This window comes from Octopus sinensis, linkage group LG3 (assembly GCF_006345805.1).
Source record: "Octopus sinensis linkage group LG3, ASM634580v1, whole genome shotgun sequence".
In the NCBI taxonomy this organism is placed as follows: Eukaryota; Metazoa; Mollusca; class Cephalopoda; order Octopoda; family Octopodidae; genus Octopus; species Octopus sinensis.
Window position 1 is genome coordinate 57,810,385 of NC_042999.1, and position 19,283 is coordinate 57,829,667.

The 19,283-nt window shown below is 40.9% G+C and overlaps 1 protein-coding gene across 1 annotated transcript in view; it reads right to left on the bottom strand.

Moving 5' to 3' along the window:
• The window catches only part of LOC115209056 (methionine-R-sulfoxide reductase B3, mitochondrial), a 135,360-nt gene extending 121,846 nt beyond the window's left edge, over positions 1-13,514 (bottom strand). The window contains exon 1 of the mRNA XM_029777130.2: positions 13,326-13,514. The gene's annotated coding sequence lies outside the window, so the exon portion shown is untranslated. The remainder of the gene's footprint in view (positions 1-13,325) is intronic.
• Positions 13,515-19,283: the final 5,769 nt, after the last annotated feature.

The window sequence follows — 19,283 nt, forward strand, 5'->3', positions numbered from 1 at the left end:
GTTCTACGGTCAAATATTTCAGCCGAACTACAATGACCTTTCCAGAATAAAGACAAAAGATGCTAGTTACGTATGGAAGTTGGAAGATAACTGTACCAATAATTTTAACCTTTAGTAGGCTATCGCAGAATTACAACAGGCCTTCGTGAACGGTCTCAGTAGTGTCAACCCTGCACTACAGAGAAATGCAACTAATTAAATCAACTATTTAAACAAAAACACATCTGAAATATGTAAGAACCGCACTAAGAATAAGTTCTCTCTGCTAAATTGTAACGGTAATTGCATTCGATTGGCTTCACTGATCGAAAACCGACAATACTCTCCGAAGATTGTCGGTTTTGGGCATTAAACTTTACGCTATTAGTACTCGGTTTAAATTATCAGACATAGGCGCAGGAGTAGCTGTGTGGTAAGTAGCTTGCTAACCAACCACATGGTTCCGGGTTCAGTCCCACTGCGTGGCATCTTGGGCAAGTGTCTTCTGCTATAGCCCCGGGCCGACCAATGCCTTGTGAGTGGATTTGGTAGACGGAAACTGAAAGAAGCCTGTCGTATATATGTATATATATATATATATATATATATGTGTGTGTGTGTGTGTGTGTGTGTGTGTGTATGTGTATGTGCTTGTGTGTCTGTGTTTGTCTCCCTAGCATTGCTTGACAACCGTCACTTAGCGGTTCGGCCAAAGAGACCGATAGAATAAGTACTGGGCTTACAAAGAATAAGTCCCGGGGTCGATTTGCTCGACTAAAGGCGGTGCTCCAGCATGGCCGCAGTCAAATGACTGAAACAAGTAAAAGAGTATAAAGCTTGTCTCTGACAGTTAACACATTTTGCCAAATGGGAGAAAAATACTTGTATTACCTTACGAGTCCCAGCTGCACCTAACGGAAAGTAGTAGTAGATATCATCAGATATTATTAACAAGAATATAAACTCGAGCGATTCTCAAAATTTAATCTTGAAGATAATGATATCATAACGATTAAGGTAGATTTTACACAGATATACACATTAATATCTTAGATCTCTCCAAAAAGAAAGTCATTTACCTTGTTAATAAGATGGACCTATTTTACAACCGCTGGTTTCTTGATGCGTTGTTTGTTTGACTTTTCTACCTCTTCTGCTACTCAAAACTACCTACCTGCATACCCCTTCTACTCTAACTCACAGGACATACCCGTCCCTCTAACGTTGTCACTACGTCTAAGATTTCATATAAAATACTTTCTTTTAATATTTCCACCCCCAAAGGCGGCGAGCTGGCAGAAACTTTAGCACGCCCGCTACGTTCTGAGTTCAAATTTCGCCGAGGTCGACTTTGCCTTTCATAATTTCGGGGTCGATAAATTAAGTACCAGTTACGCACTGGGGTCGATGTAATCGACTTAATCCCTTTGTCTGTCGTTGTTTGTCCACTCTATGTTTGGCCCCTTGTGAGTAGTAAAGAAATAGGTATTTCGTCTGCCGTTACGTTCTGAGTTCAAATTCCGCCGAGGTCGACTTTGCCTTTCTTCCTTTCGGGGTCGATTAAATAAGTACCAGTTACACACTGGGGTCGATATAATCGACCTAATCCGTTTGTCTGTCCTTGTTTGTTCCTTATGTGTTTAGCCCCTTGTGGGTAGTAAAGAAATAGGTACTTCGTCTGTCTTTACGTTCTGAGTTCAAATTTCGCCGAGGTCAACTTTGCTTTCATCTTTTCGGAGTCGATAAATTAAGCACCAGTTGCATACTGAGGTCGATCTAATCGACTGGCCCCCTTCCCCAAAATTTCGGGCCTTGTGCCTAGAGTAGAAAATAATATTTCCACCCCCAGAACCACGATCCCTTGGATCACTCCAGTTGTTCACGTGTACTTTTCCTTTCTTTTTTTTTTTTATTAAAAAAGATTATTTCTGTAATTTTTGTTATATTATATATATTTTTATTTGTTCGGATATCGAGCAGCAGATGTTCCAGATAAACAAACACCATTGTATGGCTAAGAAGCACGCTTCATAGCCGTATGGTTCCTGGATCGATACTACTGCGTGACACTTTGAGCCAGTAACTTCTACTGTAACTTCGAGTTGACTGATTAAAAGTTTGTGAAAGAAGCTTGCTTGAAACGGAAGCTGTGTGGAAGCCTGTCGTATTATACAGATATATATTTATATGAATGCATTCATGTATATATAAATGTACGTACACACACACACACACACACACACATATATGAAAAGGCTGTGTTTATGTTTACTAGTGTAAACCGATGTGCTGAGTGGCGTCCATTTACTTCATAAATGTATCCACAGCAATTCGACAAATAGCATTCGATAAAATAAGCACCTGACTGAAATCAAGGGTGGTTACGATCGATTTAAATTCTCCCGCTGAAGATGGGCTTCCGGCAACCAATGATTCAGTAATTAAAACCTGTATAAAAAGTATTTTCCCTTTTCGCCCTTTTCATGCCTAGCCAGGCTCATGGGCCCGGTTTCCCGGCTTCTATGGCGTATGTGTTCCCTCCAGCTGGACGGGACGCCAGTCCATCGCAGCGTTACTCAAGAAACAGGAAGAGGGAGTGAGAGAAAGTTGGGGCGAAGGAGTACAACAAGAGTCGCCACCACCCCCTGCCGGAGCCTCGTGGAGCTTTAGGTGTTTTCGCTCAATAAACACACACAACGCCCGGTCTGGGAATCGAAACAGCGATCCTCTGACAGCGAGTCCGCTGCCCTAACCAATGAGCCATTGCGCCTCCACATAAAAAAAAGTATTAACTGTATAAATTTCACCAGTGGGGAGTGGTGGGGCTGAAACTATAATGGCTACTGTCTCATTTGCCTTTAACTAACTGCGTGTTTTATGGTTGCATTTGATGGCAATTTACAACTTGGATGTTGCACCATTATTCTTAGTCTTTTACTCTTTTACTTGTTTCAGTCATCTGACAGCGGCCATGCTGGAGCACCGCCTTTAGTCGAGCAGATCAGCCCAGGACTTATTCTTTGCAAGCCTAGTACTTATTATAATGGTCTCTTTTGCCGAACCGCTAAGTTACGGGGACGTATATACACCAGCATCTGTTGTCAAGCGAACCGCTAAGTTACGGGGACAAACACAGTCACATAAACATATACACACACATACATACATACATACATACATACATACATACATACATACATACATATACATATATATATATATATATATATATATATATATTATATATATATATACACGTATATACGACGGGCTTCTTTCAGTTTCCGTCTACCAAATCCACTCACAAGGCTTTGGTCGGCCCGAGGTTATAGTAGAAGACACTTGCCCAAGGTGCCACGCAGTGGGGCTAAACCCAGAACTATGTTGTTGGTAAGCAAGCTACTTACCACACAGCCACTCCTACGTTGTTGATAGATGAAGGCGAATATTGCATCAGAGATATTTTGATGACTAACATCAGTTTTTTTCACCCAGGGACGAGCTACATTTTAACAGATATCGACATGGCTGTATGGCTAAAAAGCTCGCTTTGCAATCACGCAGTCTGGGTTCAGTCCTACCGCGCGGTACCTTGTGCAAGTGTCTTCTACTACAGACCCGGGCCGACCAATGTTTTGTCAGTGAATTTGTCAGAAGGAAATTTTGTGGAAGCCCGTCGTATATATATATATATATAGATAGATGTGTGTGCGTGTGTCTTTGTTTGTTCCCCCCTCCGTCACTTGACAACTAGTGTTAATTTGTTTACGTCTTCGTAGCCTAGCGGTTCGGGATAAGAGACTGATAGAATAAGTACCATATTTCAAAATAAGTATTGGGATTGATTTGTTCGACTAAACCCTTCAAGTTGGTGTCCCAGTATGGCCGCAGTCCAAGGACTTAAACTAGTAGAAGATAAAGGCTATCGTTGCTGCAGCTGCGGCTGCTGTTGTTTAGTTCCAAGTTAGCCCTGATTAAGAAAATCTAACGGCGGCGCATCAGCATGGTCGCAGCTCTGAGCTGAAACTACAGAAAAAAAATGCATTCTGGCCTTGGGCATCGTAACTTTCTATCCAGACACAGTGTAAACCAGAGTACCCTTTCCAATGTGTTCTTTTAAAAAACGGTAGGCTGTGACTGAGTTGAGTGAGATTTGACTATTATGGCTAGCATACCAAGCGACCATTTAGAGGCTCTCTCGTTATCGTTCCCATATTAACCATCACGCATCACAGGAAAGTAGCTTTATACTTAAGTGACATTTTAAAACAACTTTGATCGATCTGTTACGTCTTCTACAGATATGTGGAGTAGACACTCATTGTTGTTGTTGTTGTTGTAGCGGGTTGTGGTGGTGCTAGTGGTAAGTGACGACGGCGCCGGTAGTTGTGGTGGGAGTTAGCTATTGAGTTTTCCTAATTGAGAAAACTCAAGATCGAAAGTGCCCCATCCATAGCTAACTTGTCTCCTCTCTCTCTCTCTCTCTCTCTCTCTCTCTCTCTCTCTCTCTCTCTCTCTCTCTCTCTCTCTCTCTCTCTCTCTCTCTCTCTCTCAGGATCATGTACCTAATACTACATTATGCAATATAGTGTTACGTGTAATCTTTTTATAAAACAGCGTTTAAGCAGAAGTCACCGCATAGATGCCACCATATTGTTGCCATCGAGTAGAGGCCTCCTCGTAGAAGCTATCACGTAAAGGCCATCATGTAAAGCGCATCACGTAGAGTCTCACTTGGAGGTTAAGAAACGTTATCTTTCATGCATACTTCGTTGTTATCTTGTTGTTGCTAGTTAACCACGGGAGTACTCTAGTCGAGCTGACTTACAATCAAAGCTTCCCCACCATGACCATCCTGTTTTGCTCCTATGTTTAAGGAAACTGCGACCACATTATCCAGTGTGTATCTTTCTAAGACGACAAAGTGTGATTTGGCAAAGACATTTGGCTGATATTTCTAGCAGGTCTAGCGACTACGCAGATGTTCCCTCTTTGGCCCCATTGCTATCATGGAGCCAAAGGGGTGAGAATACGTATCTTTTGAAACGTGACGTAATGTAATTGTAATTAGTTTAAGATAGGATATACTTCCCTGCTTCTCTCTATCAGTATTCATTTAATAACATTCCAAATATCCAACAAACCCAGCTTACGTAATTTTTGATGTTGTTGTTGTTGTTGTTGTTGTTGTTCTTCTTCTTCTTCTTCTTCTTCTTCTTCTTCTTCTTCTTCTTCTTCTTCTTCTTCTTCTTCTTCTTCCTCTTCGTCGTCGTCGTCGCCGTCATGGCTTAGCTCTAAATGTCCTTAACTGAGAAGACATATGGCCAAATAACTTTTTAGTCATGTCTTCATGGTCCTTCTCTTAGGATCAATTATATAGGATTACATTGGTCAATGTGACTCTCGATTTTCAAGATGGTACCGTGTGTAATTTGAGGTAGATTTCACTGCTGTTACAAGCAATAGCAACCAAAACTTCTTCAAATCATCCCTATTGTCTTGAAAGTTTTAAGGGAAATTGGTTGTTTCTTCCAGCATCATCAGCCATACTGATAGTAATAACTGATTAATAAGATTATCCTTGATTATAACCATCAGGCTAAACTGATTAAATACCTCGGCGTATCCGGTACTCGGTTTGCACGCTTTCCTTTTAACACTGTTTTGATTTAGGTCGAATATATTTATATATTTATTCACTTCGTGTATCCAAAAAGTAACACTTCACCGTATCTGTTTCAGTTCTTGCTTTTCTTTTTGTTATATTTTACTGCTTCGATAATGCAGTAGGCCACACACTGAACTGACACATAAGTTAAAATTATTTTATACAGTTTTTAAAATATTTTCGTTGTTGAATAATAGAGTATCAAATGTCAAGAAAGTTGACTTTTTTTCCGGTAATATTAAACAAACATGAAAATGGAAAGGATTCAACAGAAACTACAAAACAGTTTAATATAAACGAAGCAACCGTTAAAATGCTGCTTCCAAAAGTGGACAGTACCACCCACTTGGTGGGGAGACATTTTACATGAGTATAATGAAGAGAAAGGGGGAGTAGGGAGGCGATAGATGCATCTGTACAGACTTTTTAAACTTTGTCATCTATTTAAATTTCAACTTTAAAGAAAAAATTCTAGTGCCATATTATAAACTGCTTGTTGTCACAATTACAGTAACAGCGACACTAACAATGACCCAGACAGCGTCAGCAATAGTAATACACTTCGAGCAACATAAATAATAATAATAAACTCCGAAAAATGTGAATAAGTATTTGGGCAAAATTGAATATACATCACCTATATATGTCAAATATAAACAATGAACAAAAGTATAATTTAAAAGACATTGAGAAATTTTGTAGGCTGTGTGGTAAGTAGCTTGCTTACCAACCACATGGTTCCAGGTTCAGTCCCACTGCGTGGCACCTTGGGCAAGTGTCTTCTACAATAGCCTCGGGCCGACCAAAGCCTTGTGAGTGGATTTGATAGACGGAAACTGAAAGAAGCCCGTCGTATATATGTGTGTATATATATATATATATATATATATGTGTGTGTGTGTGTGTGTGGTGTGTGTGTGTGTGTGTGGGTGTGTGGGTGGGTGTTTCTGTGTTTGTGTTTGTCACCCCACCCACCCAACATCGCTTGACAACCGATACTGGTGTGTTTACGTCTCCGTAACTTAGCGGTTCGGCAAAAGAGCCCGATAGAATAAGTACTAGGCTTGCAAAGAATAAGTTCTGGGGTAGATTTGCTCGACTAAAGGCGGTGTTCCAGCATGGCCACAGTCAAATGACTGAAACAATTAAAAGAGTAGAAGAGAGTAAAAGAGTAAAAGAGAGTAAAAGAGAGAGATATTTCCATAAATGCAAGAAAGCCAGGCTACTGCACTTGTAGAGTTAAATAATGTCCCGACTTGTACGTGTATACAAGGTGGTATCAAAACATTCCAGGACTAGTTATGTTTAATAAAAAAAAATAACTTATTTACATAAGTTTTAACATAAACCTCCTTCGAAATAGTCACCTTGCGCATCAATACACCAATCTAAGCGTTCCTCCCACTTTTGGAATCCAGCCTAGAAGTTGTTTTCTGTAAATGAGTCGAGGACCTTCTGCGATTCGCTCTGACTCTCGACAACGTTGTTAAAACGGCGGCCTTTGAGCTACATTTTCATCTTGGGGAACAGACGGAAGTCCGCAAGTGCCAAATCTGGCGAATATGGCGGATGCGGAAGAGATGCTATCTTATCTTTGGATACCATGTTATTTTGGAAACTCAGGTGTGAAGAGAGCTCGGTAACAGAGTGCATTGCGGTCGTGAAGAAACCATTTCTTCGCACTCCGCAGGTCCATCGATTTCGCCGAACGTTCTTCCCCAAGCGCTTCAAAATATCGCAGAACTCTTGACTGACGGTCTGGTTCTAGGGGAAGAACTCTCGATGCGCAATATCACATTTTCAGGGGTGACGGCCGGCCTTCCATATTGATCATCGTCTTCCAGGAACGTTCTTCTGCTTTTGAAGAGCCCGTGTCACTCGAAACATTGCGTACAACTCATTGCTTCGTCGCCGTAAGCTTGCTGAAGCATTCTCAATGTCTCTGTAGTAGACTTCCCAAGTTTAACGCAAAATTTCACGTTGGCTCTTTGTTCCTGTCCATGACAAAATTGCAGACTACAGCATACACCTGATCACAAAAACACAAATTTCACCACTTGCAAGGTAAACACAGTGATCACTCAGTACACTGCTTGAAAACATCACACGAAGGAAGAGGTATATGTATGTTTGTATTTTTGTAATTATGTATGTATGTATGTATGTATGTATGTATGTATGTATGTATGTATGTATGTATGTATGTATGTATGTGCACACACATACGTACAGCTAGCTTTTCTTCGGCTTACACCGAAGATTATTTCTGCGTGTCACCTTACAAATCGAAATCGTGAAAGTAGAACGTGAAACATTTTTATTCCGATACCCAGTAGCGAAGAACCTTATTCATGTTTGACAGTGCCGGAACGTGGTAAGAATGAATGCATACACATTTGTGTGCGCGCGCGCGTGTACGTGCGTATGTGTGTGCGTGCATGTGTATGTGTGTGCTCTCTCGCGCGTGCATACATACGTCATCGTCAAGATCCCTCAAATGATGTAGTCAGTCGCTGGAGTGTCGCCCTACACGTTCTTGCAGTCTACCATCGCTATTGGTCTCTGTTCTCTGTCATGCGTAGCTGAGTCACGGTGACCTGTCCAGTCCTTGATACTGTCAGATTAGGATTCTCTCTTCCTGTCTCTCTTTTGCCCTTTTTTTATCTATGTCCCGAAGAATGGTTTTGGACAGGGAGTCTTGACGAGACTCGTGGCCGTACAAGGTAAGCTCTCGTCCTTTTAATTGCGCAAATAGTGGTCTCGCTCTGCCTGCATATTTGTGGATGTGCTGCCTGACAAAGTTGCTTGTTTTGTAATGTGTACCGGATGTGTGGCTGCTTTCAGAAGTAATTGAGCTAAAATGCCCGGACTCTTCGTTCCAAATCAAGAGCTGCAAGAGTCCAGCTCTCACACTCATACAGAAGAATCGAAGTCACCAGGGTCTTGTTCACTTTGAGTCTTGTTGGAAAACTAATGAAGCTGCTTTTCATACTGTGTCCAGCCTCATCATGGCAGCAGAAGCCAAACTGGGTCTTGTGAGCTCTTTTTGAGATCTGCCGACCTTGATCAAAATGGATGTGTCCATTTGAAGGTGTCCATTTCATCAAGTCTCTCTCCATTCATTTTGACGTTGGTTGCTGTGTTCTGATTGTTACAGTTAACCAGGATCTTATTCTTTCTGGACTGATCTCTATCCCGTATCCCGTATGCTCCTGATACTTTCTCCAGTTTGGTGATGAGCTTCCTAACAGATCAATATTATCAGCAAAGCGTTGGTTAGAAATGAACCGTCCTCCAATGGAAATTTAGGGGTGGAAATCTTGAAGAGTCTCCTGCATTATATTCTCCAGCACGATGTTGAAAAGCACTGGAAAGAGGAGATATCCTTGCCGAGCAAACACTTATCCTGAAGAATTCTGCAATGTTGTTCAGGAGAACTGTCCTTTTTGAGTTTTCATACAATGCTTGGAGTTATTCGATGAGGTTGTTGCCGAAGTATTAATTCTTCATCATATACCACTACCCATCGTACCAAACAATGTCAAAGGCCTTTTTTAAGTCGCCGAGATTTGATTGGTGCTGCAGATGTTTCTCAGTGAACAGTCTGATGTTAAGTTCTTGCTCCACAGTATTTCTTTGAGCTTGAATCCTGCCTGTTCTTCTGCCTGACCCTTAAGTCAATTTGTCAATTTAGTAGAACTCTTAATACTTTATGCCTGTCTTTTGCTGGCCTCAAATCTCATTTGTGAATGCATGGAAAACGAACCTCCTCCAACTATTCTGCCAACTATGTCTGTGCACACCTTTTAATGCAGTGCATGCCAGAAGGTTTGCAAATCCAACAGAGGCCTCAAAAGACATTTTAAGATCCACAAAGAGCAGAACTTATCTGCTGGTCTTGGTGGTCCAAAACATAGGTGCAATCTATGTGGGTGTCTTTTCAGAACATAGTATGGTTTAAAAAGTCACCTCAGACACCATGATGGTGCTAAGATGTAGTTACAGGAGGTGGTCAAACTCTGTATAAGGAGTAGACAACCACCGTATATATATATATATATATATATATATATAGAGAGAGAGAGAGAGAGAGAGAGATACAGACAGACAGAGAGAGACAGACAGGTAGACAGACAGACAGACAGATACATACAGTGCGTCCATGCTGCCAACAAAGCACGCGGAGTTCTGTTTTTGATTCGACGGTCATTCGGAATGCTCACAGCAGCCATATTCCTACCGCTCTGAGACCCATATTAGAGTACGGGATTCAAGCCTCTTCTCCTTATCTCCTCAAAGATATACATCATCTCGAAAGAGTCCAGAAGCTGGCTACCCGCATGGTTCTTGGTCTCAAGTATTTGTCTTATGAAGAAAGGCTGAAGACGCTCGACCTTTATTCTCTAGAAAAACGACGATGCCGTGGTGATCTCATTCTTGCTCACAACATCATAAGTGGAAAGTGTAACCTCTCGAAAGAGCTGTTCTTCACTCCTGCACCAGAGCGTCGGCTGCGGGGTCACTCCGAAAAGCTCTATCTGCGACGATTTCATCTCAATCGAAGGAGAGGGGCTTTCTCCGTCCGAGTTGCGGATCCGTGGAAGAAGCTGCCGGACGAGATAGTGAAGATGCCGACAACCGCTCGGTTCAAAGTCTCTCTTGACCAGAAATGGCCTGAACTCTTTGCATGAACACCCTCCCTGTACATAACTCCATGTCACCCTACATGGCCTTGTTTTTTGCTTTTTGAGCCAAAAAATTAACTTAACTTAACTTAACATACATGCATATATACATACATACGTACATACATACATACATACATACATACATACATACATACATACATAGACAGACAGACAGCTAGATAGAGAGATAGATACATACATACATACACACGCGCGCGCGCGCAAATATCAACGAATGACAGAGTATGCGAGTTACATAATCACTTTCATTAGGTTACAGTTGTTTCTGCAATTAGTATCAGTGCGCACAGAGCTAAATCTTTGTGCAACATCATATAACACAAGCACTCAGCTCTTGGGTATACTGCTTCTTATAGCAGAAACAGCTGTAAGCTAATGAAGGCAATTACTTAACTCTTGTTCTTTTATCATTCATTAATTGATATTGCGCTCTGTACCCGTCTAGCCTTTTACTTTAAATCAGTGGTTGGGGGTCCATATAAGATTTTTTTTTTGTTAAAATTTATCTGCAATATAGTGGTTATACTTCAACAATACACAATTTCTTTTTCAAACAATTCCTAATAATATTTAATTATAAAAATATAATAGGCGCAGGAGTGGCTGTGTGGTAAATAGCTTGCTTACCAGCCACATGGTTCAGGGTTCAGGGTTCATTCCCACTGCGTGGCACCTTGGGCAAGTGTCTTCTACTATAGCCCCGGGCCGACCAAAACCTTGTGAGTGGATTTGGTAGACGGAAACTGAAAGAAGCCCGTCGTATATATGTATATGTATATATATATGTGTGTGTGTGTGTGTTTGTGTGTCTGTGTTTGTCTCTCCAACATCGCTTGACAACCGATGCTGGTGTGTTTATGTCCCCGTAACTTAGCGGTTCGGCAAAAGAAACCGATAGAATAAGTTCTAGGCTTACAACGAATAAGTCCTGGGGTCGATTTGCTCGACTAAAGGCGGTGCTCCAGCATGGCCGCAGTCAAATGACTGAAACAAGTAAAAGAAAAAGGACCTTTTTAACATCGAATGACTAGGAAGGTCCATTCGCGTAAAACAGGTCCATAGATTTAAAAAATGGTTGAGAATCATTGCTCTAAATCTTAAGCACGCTGAATACTCACAACTGTTTATTAGTATTGTTATGCTTAAACGAAATCGGGAGTGTGTGTGTACACGTCCGCGCCCGCCCGCTTGAAAAGTTGCTTGATTTACATATCACAGAAAGGATCGGGGGGAGGAGAGAGTTAATGAAGGAAAAAGGGAGCAAAAGTAGGGAGAGGAAGGGAGGGAGACAGACTGACAGGCAGACAGGATAAAGAGAGAAAGCAGGAGAGTAAGATGAACATATGACTTGCTTGTTTGCCAACGATTATAACCTCTTTTATGTAGCCTTGAGTGTAACAATGTATCAATGAGTGGAAACTGCGACACGATTTCATTTCCTGATTGAATGACATCTTTCAATGACGTTACTAATCTCCCTGGCAATGCATGAACACCACGATGCTCCTGCACCCTCCTCTTTTGAAACAATAAGCATTCTAATCTTTTATCTTTTCCTTATTTCGGTCATTAGACTGCGGCCATGCTGGGGCACCGCATTAAGGGGGGGGGGGTTAATCGAACAAATCAGCTGCAGTACTTATATTTCTTTCAAGCCTGATTGTTATTCGATCGGTCACTTTTGCCGAACCGCTACATTAAGTGGATGTAAACAAAACAACACCAGTTGTCAGTTGTTGGTGGGAGGACAAATACAAACATAGATAGATAGATAGATAGATAAATAGATAGATAGATAGATAGATAGATAGATAGATAGATAGATAGATAGATAGATAGATAGACAGACAGACAGACAAACAGACAGACAGGCAGGCAGGCAGGCAGGCAGATAGACAGACAGACAGATAGACAGACAGATAGGCAGACAGATAGATAGATAGATAGATAGATAGATAGATAGATAGATAGATAGATAGATAGATAGATAGATAGATAGATAGATAAATAGATAGATAAATAGATAGATAGATATACGACTGACTTCCACACAGTTTCCGTCAACCAAATTCACTCACAAGATATTGATTGACCTGAGGCTATATAATAGAAGACAATTGCCCAAGGTGCCGCGCGGTGGGACTCGACCCAAAAGCGCGTGGTTGCAAAGCGAGTTTCTTAACTACACAGCCATGCCTAGGGTTATTTTGACATTTTCCTGTTGCCTGTTTTTGTTTTCTTTAAATTCCCTGTCGACGCTTTCCAGTTGTGTCAAATTAAATTATCAATCGATCTAACGTAGAAGTCACTACATTAGTCAGTCGGTGAATTTGCTGAAAATAGTAGTTAAATTCTATTCAAAGCAGGCCTTATCATTTTGAATCAAGAAGATTACACCGAATCGTTTACCCAGACTTTGACTGGGTGATGAATCTTCAGGTGTGAATACATGGTGATAGGAGAGTTGATAAATTTTCAGGTGGAAGACACAGACACATCATCACGACTACCACCACAACCACCATCATGACCACAACCATTATGATTATATGCACCTTCACTCCACCACCACTGACGCCACCGTCATCACTAACATCACCACCACAACCATTTACAATGATACTGCCACCAACTATTACCACCACCAGCAACAACAAAAGGTAACAACTACGTGGTGGTTGGCCCTGTTAGTAATAACAGATCTCATGCGCATTATACCCTACCGTCTGAAATAAGAACGATATGTTGGGGGTGATCACGGTTGGAACATTTTTGATCATATTTTCCAGATTGATCAGGATTTTCATGAGATGTCATCAAATAGTTTTGAAGAGAGAAATAATCCATGCGCCAAAAGTTAAGCGTATTTATAGACAAACAAAACTCTTCCGCGGGACACGTAAAGTTTATAAATATTTTCTGTTTTTTAATAAATGAACAACAAAAAGATCAGGAAACGAATCACTTACCAAAAGTTTCTGTTCTTAAATCTTTTTTAATTAGACGGTGGTTATTAATATTGTTACTGTTGTTGTTGTTGGTAATGAATTTGTCCGTGCGTCTATTTTTCCCACCACAAATAACAATACGTATTACGTAAACCGCTCACTCTCTCTCTATCTCTGTCTCTCTCTTTCTTTCTTATTTTCTGTTCCTATTCCTCAGTCAACATTTCTTTCCTCTTCTCTACTTCTTTTCCCCTCCCCTTCTCTCTGTTTCATCTCTCCTTGTTTCACTCTTCCTCCCAATTTCCCTCGTTCTCTCACCCTCTCCTTATATATATATATATAAATAAGTGTGTATGTGTGTATGAACTTTTTTTTCTTAGCCCTTCTCCAAGTTAGTATTTTTATTTATTTCTTCTGTGGCGACTGTTTTACTCTCCTCAAACTACTTTGTAGGCGTAATGTATACATGTGTGCTGTGTATTTTAGCGTGCGTGTGTGTGCATTTATATGTGCATATGTACGTATTACGTAAGTTTACTGGCTTGCATATACATCAAATCAGTATTTGTGCATTCTACGTATATCTTTGCATCGGAGTGTTAATTATGTAAAACCCTGATATTATGTATGTATGTATGTTTACCTATCTAAAAGTACATATATACATCAATGTGTGCGAGAGTATGATGTAGGTGTGTGCCTTTATATATATATATATATATATATATATATATATATATTATATATATATATATATATATACACACACACACATATACAAACACGTACGTACTATGTATGTATGTATGTATGTATGTATACATAGTTTAGCAGTCAACGACTCCTGTTAAACTACAAAAATAAATACTTTATATAACGTATTGAGTTCTCTTTTCTCCATACACGCTTCCATAGTGTGTGTGTGCGTGCGTGTCTGCGTGCGTGCGTGCGTGCGTGTGTGTCTGTATGTTTATATACGTTGGAGGAGGGAAGGTAATGTTGTGATGTTATGTGAGCACAAGCACGTGCACAAACAGGTGAACACTGAATTGCAACTCAAACTTTACCAAACCACACACACACACACACTCACACTCACACACACACTCACACACTCTCTCTCTCACACACACACACACACAAACAGTCGCGCGTGCGCGCACTCATATATTTAAACATTTGCACATGTATACAGAGAAACCACTAAAGCGCTCTGTGACACACCCTGATATGCACACCCTTACACGGAATACACATAAGCTTATATATACACGCCCTGGCAGGAGCAAACATAGACAGTTACAAAGGCAACAAACTGCATATAATATAGACACAGGCACACGCACACACACCTACATACACACACATACACACTACAACCGTTTAGAAAGAAATGTTGTGTGTAATTGTATACGAGGTACCAAGAACTTTTCCTGTCTTGCTGAAAAGTGATGGTGGATGTGGTGGTGGTGTTGGTGGTGGTGGTGGTGGTTGTGGTGATGGTGGTGGTTCTAGCAGTAGTGTGGTGTGTTTGTTTTGGTAGTGGTGCTAATGGTATTGTTTTTTTTTTTATGATAGTGATGGTATGATTGTTGCGATAGTGGTTGTTTATGAAGGTGGTTGGCCTTGGTGGTGATGGTTCTAGTGGTGGTGATGATGGTGGTTTTGGTGGTGGTTTTGGTGATGGTGGTGGTGGTGGTGGTGGTGGTGGTGGTGGCGGCGGCGGCGGCGGTGGTGGTGGTGTTGCTGGTGACGGTGTTGGTACTATTGTTATGGCTGTGGTCATGAGGATGGTTATTATTGTTACGGTGATGATGATAAAGATTATTATGATGATGGTGGTGCCGATAATGATGGTAGTGGTGGTGGTGGTGATGGTGGTGGTGGTGGTGGTGGTGGTGGTTGTCTTTGTTGATGAGCTGGTGGCATTCGTCGTTCTTGTTTTGTGATGGTGGTTGTTTTTGTTGTAGCGGTTGTGATAGCGGTAGTGACTGTGGTGTTGATGATTGTAGTAGTGGCTGCAGTGGTTGTGATGGTAATGGTGCTGGTGTTAGTAAGGGTGGTGGCTGTTGTAATTGTTGCACTGAAGTTATTTAATAGAGTGGCAGAATTTAGTGTTTATTAAATGGAGGGAGAGAGAGAGAGAGAGAGAGAGAGAGAGAGAGAGAGAGAGAGAGAAAGAAAGAAAGGAAAAGGAGAGAAAGCTAAATAGATAGAAAGGGAGGAGAGAATTTGAAAGATAGCCAAGGGTTGAATAGAATGAATTTCAGATGGCCTTATTGGGTAAGGACATAGTCCAAAATGCGAAAGAATGATTAGTAATTCAAATAAATGAGTAGTACTTCAGATATGTGAGTAATACTCTAGATATGAGAGCAGTACTCCAGATATATGAGGGAAAAAAACTCCAGGTGTATGGGGCGGGGGGTAAACTCCAGATATATAAGTAGTGCTTTAGATATATATGTGGTTCTCTAGATGTATATTTAGTACTCCAGATAAATGAACATTACTTCAGATACATAAGACATTATTTCACACATATAAGAATTGGCAGAGTTATTAAAGCATCGGATAAAATACGATCCGAGCTGTTTATCCATTGAGATCGATAAATTTGGCACCAGCCACTACGCTGGCTCTTTACGTTTAGGGCTCAAAGCAGACAACAGCAAGCTGCGATTGGGTAGCAGCATTACTGTGCAATAAGGCCTGGACCTCACACTGCTTCAACCATTTGTGCCATAGAAACAAAGGCTTTCAAGTCCAAACATAGTGAGGATCGAACTGACAATTCTTTCTGCGTACTAATTAAGCTCACAAACAAAGCGAAAACTTGGAAACATTCTCGAGACGAGATAATATTGTGAAATATTTTCTCACATAAGAACAAAGCCAGAAATTAAGAGGAAGGAGGAGGAGGTTAGTCGATTAAATCGAATCCAGTACTTCAATGGTACTTTATTTGACCGATCCCGTAATGATAAAAAAGTAAAGTTGATCTCAACGAGATTCGATCACACAACGTTGTGTGCATATAGACCAAGTAGCAGGTATGTGTATGGATGGATGTATGAATAGATGGATGGATGGATGGTGTCGTCCATTTTTAATTATTTGAAATCTTCTTGTTAGGAAGGAGTTGCTTTCTAACGAAGGTATAAAGCTCGCATCGTTGGAATGCAGATAACAAAAACAATGTCATATTTTGAACTTGAGAAGAGTCTTGAATATTTTTAGTTTCGCATATAGGATTTATTTGTAATGTGAATATTAGCTGTTGATTTCTTTTTCGGAAAACTGTTGCTTCTGTGGGCTTTTACTTACCAAAGCAAGTGCACCAAGTATTATTAGTATGAATGTAAAACTGGGTATAGAAATTGAAGGTTTCGAAGCAGTTCTTTCACTCTTTTACTTGTTTCAGTCATTTAACTGTAGCCATGCTGGAGCACCGCCTTTAAGTCGAGCAATTCGACCCCAGGACTTATTCTTTGGAAGCCTAGTACTTATTCTATAGGTCTCTTTAACCGAACCGCTAAGTTACGGGGATGTAAACACACCAGTATCAGTTATCAAGCGACGTGTGGGGGGGGACACAAACACACACTCACACACAAATATATACACACACATACGTACACACACACACATACATACATATATATATATATATATATATATATATATATATATATATATACGACGGGCTTCTTTCAGCTTCCATCTACCAAATCCACTCACATGGTCTTGGACGGCCCAAGGCTATAGTAGAAGACACTTGTCCAATGTGCCACGCTGTGGGACTGAACCTGAAACCATGTGGTTGGTAAGCAAGCTACTTACCACACAGCCACTTCTACGCCTATCCACAGTTATCTTTCTTCTCTTTGACTTTCGAAGCGATATTCACATGAGTAGGGCAGCTGACCTCTATGATAGTATATACTTTTACTAATCTGTACCAAACAACAATATCCGACGTGTTGGTGATATTTGTACTTGGTAGCAGTTTTGAAAGAAACGTTTCACAGATATTCCCTGTGTTGAGGTTTATATATGTATTCCAAGCGTTCAATGTATTTATCCCAAGATAGCCATTTTTCGGATGTCATTGTGTATTGTTTTAGCATTGGAAGGTATTACTTTGATAACAATTTTGGGTAGCTGCTGATTACGAGCGATATCTTCTGCAGAAATGTGATATTGTCGACATATTCGGTTGCATCTGGGGTCTCCATTGGCTTCACTGTCGCTTTCGTTTAATAGGCATTTTCTAGCAATCTCTTGCTCTTGGATTGCAAATGCAAATCCTTCGAAATATGTGATGTAACGGTCATAAGACGGATGCATTCCATATCGATATTAGTGCCATCTTCAAGAAACATAACCATATATGAACTTTTGTGGCTATGCTGAACGTGTCACATTCAGGATTTCTTTGAAGTACATTAGTCGAGATGTGTTGGGGTTATATGTGAGATCGTCAGGAAAGGAATACTTCTTGGAGAGCCAACAAGTGACTCGTAGGGTATAGTTCTTCCTGCTTTTCAGCACTTGGTTTATGTATTTATTTTTTTCTACTGTTGTTTTGCAGGTGCTGTATGCAAAATATTATCTATCTATCTATCTATCTATCTATCTATCTATCTATATATCTATCTATCTATCTATCTATCTTATCTATCTATCTATCTATCTATCTATCTATCTAGGGTATTAGTGGGGGGGTGCGACGACGAGCTCGGGGCAAACCTGGGCGTCGACGAGGAATACCTGACCCGCCTATTCAGGACGACTTTCGGGTCAGGGCCCATGGATAACTTCCAAAGATCCCTGGCCTGGCAGTGCTACCGATAAGCTCTACAAACACGGCTCGAGAAACACGGGGCCGACCTACCCGAGATGCGGTCAGAGCGACGAAACCGTTCTGCACGCACTCGTGCAGTGTCCAACCATTTCCGACCTGTGGGCTTATGTCGAACGACTGCTGTCACGTGTGGGACGAGTCGGTTTATCAGCCGAGTCTATTGTCAATATCGCCACGCCTCGTTCCTTCAAACGGGAAGGAAGAGCTATTTTTATCATACTTATGGCTATGGCGAAAGAATGTATCTGGTGGACGCGTCTGAAAGGATTAGAGACAACCACTTTCCTCTCTGGTCAATCTCTCATTAACTTCTTCAAGTATCACTTGAAAAGGAAAGTGAGAGTAGAGAGGCAAGTTTTGTCAAGCGAATGTTTCAAAAAAAAATGGGTGAATGTAGCAAGGATGGCACGTATGAATGACGAAGCCACCTTGAGCATAATCCTATGAACCCGGAAAAATTTAAAACAGAGAGTTACTTACTTGCAAATAAATGTGTTAACATGTAACATTATTGACCGAGGTTACCGTGGTCTTTTCCGTAGGCTTTTCTTTCCACGGATAAACCTTATCTGCTTCCCTCTTTGCACTTTACATCATGACATTTCTGTGATACACGATCACTATTGATCGTTTTTTTTTCTTTCTTTTTACGATCCCTTTTGATCGAAAACCTACCCCACTTTTTTTTCTCCTCAAAAAGAAAAGCTCTACTTTGTAATTTGTTCCGTCTGTGTTCAGCCCTGTGTGGCTAATAAAGAAACATATCTATCTATCTATCTATCTGTCTATCTGTCAGTCTGTCTGTCTGTCTGTCTGTCTGTCTGTCTGTCTGTCTGTCTGCCTGTCTGTCTATCTATCTATGAGAGTGAATGTGTGTGTGCGTGTGTGTCCGTGAATGTGTGCATGAATGTGTGTGTGTGTGCGCGCGCGCGCGCGTGTGTGTGTGTGTGTGTGTGTAAGTGTGAGTAATTGACAGTCTACAGTCTACTCTAAGTTTCGCCTTTGCGCTGTCAATGACTGCGTGGTGGAATAAGAGATTTGGAGTATATTTTATGATTAGGTTGACGTCAGGCATATCTGAATGAGTAGGATGTTAAGTACTCCAAATCCCT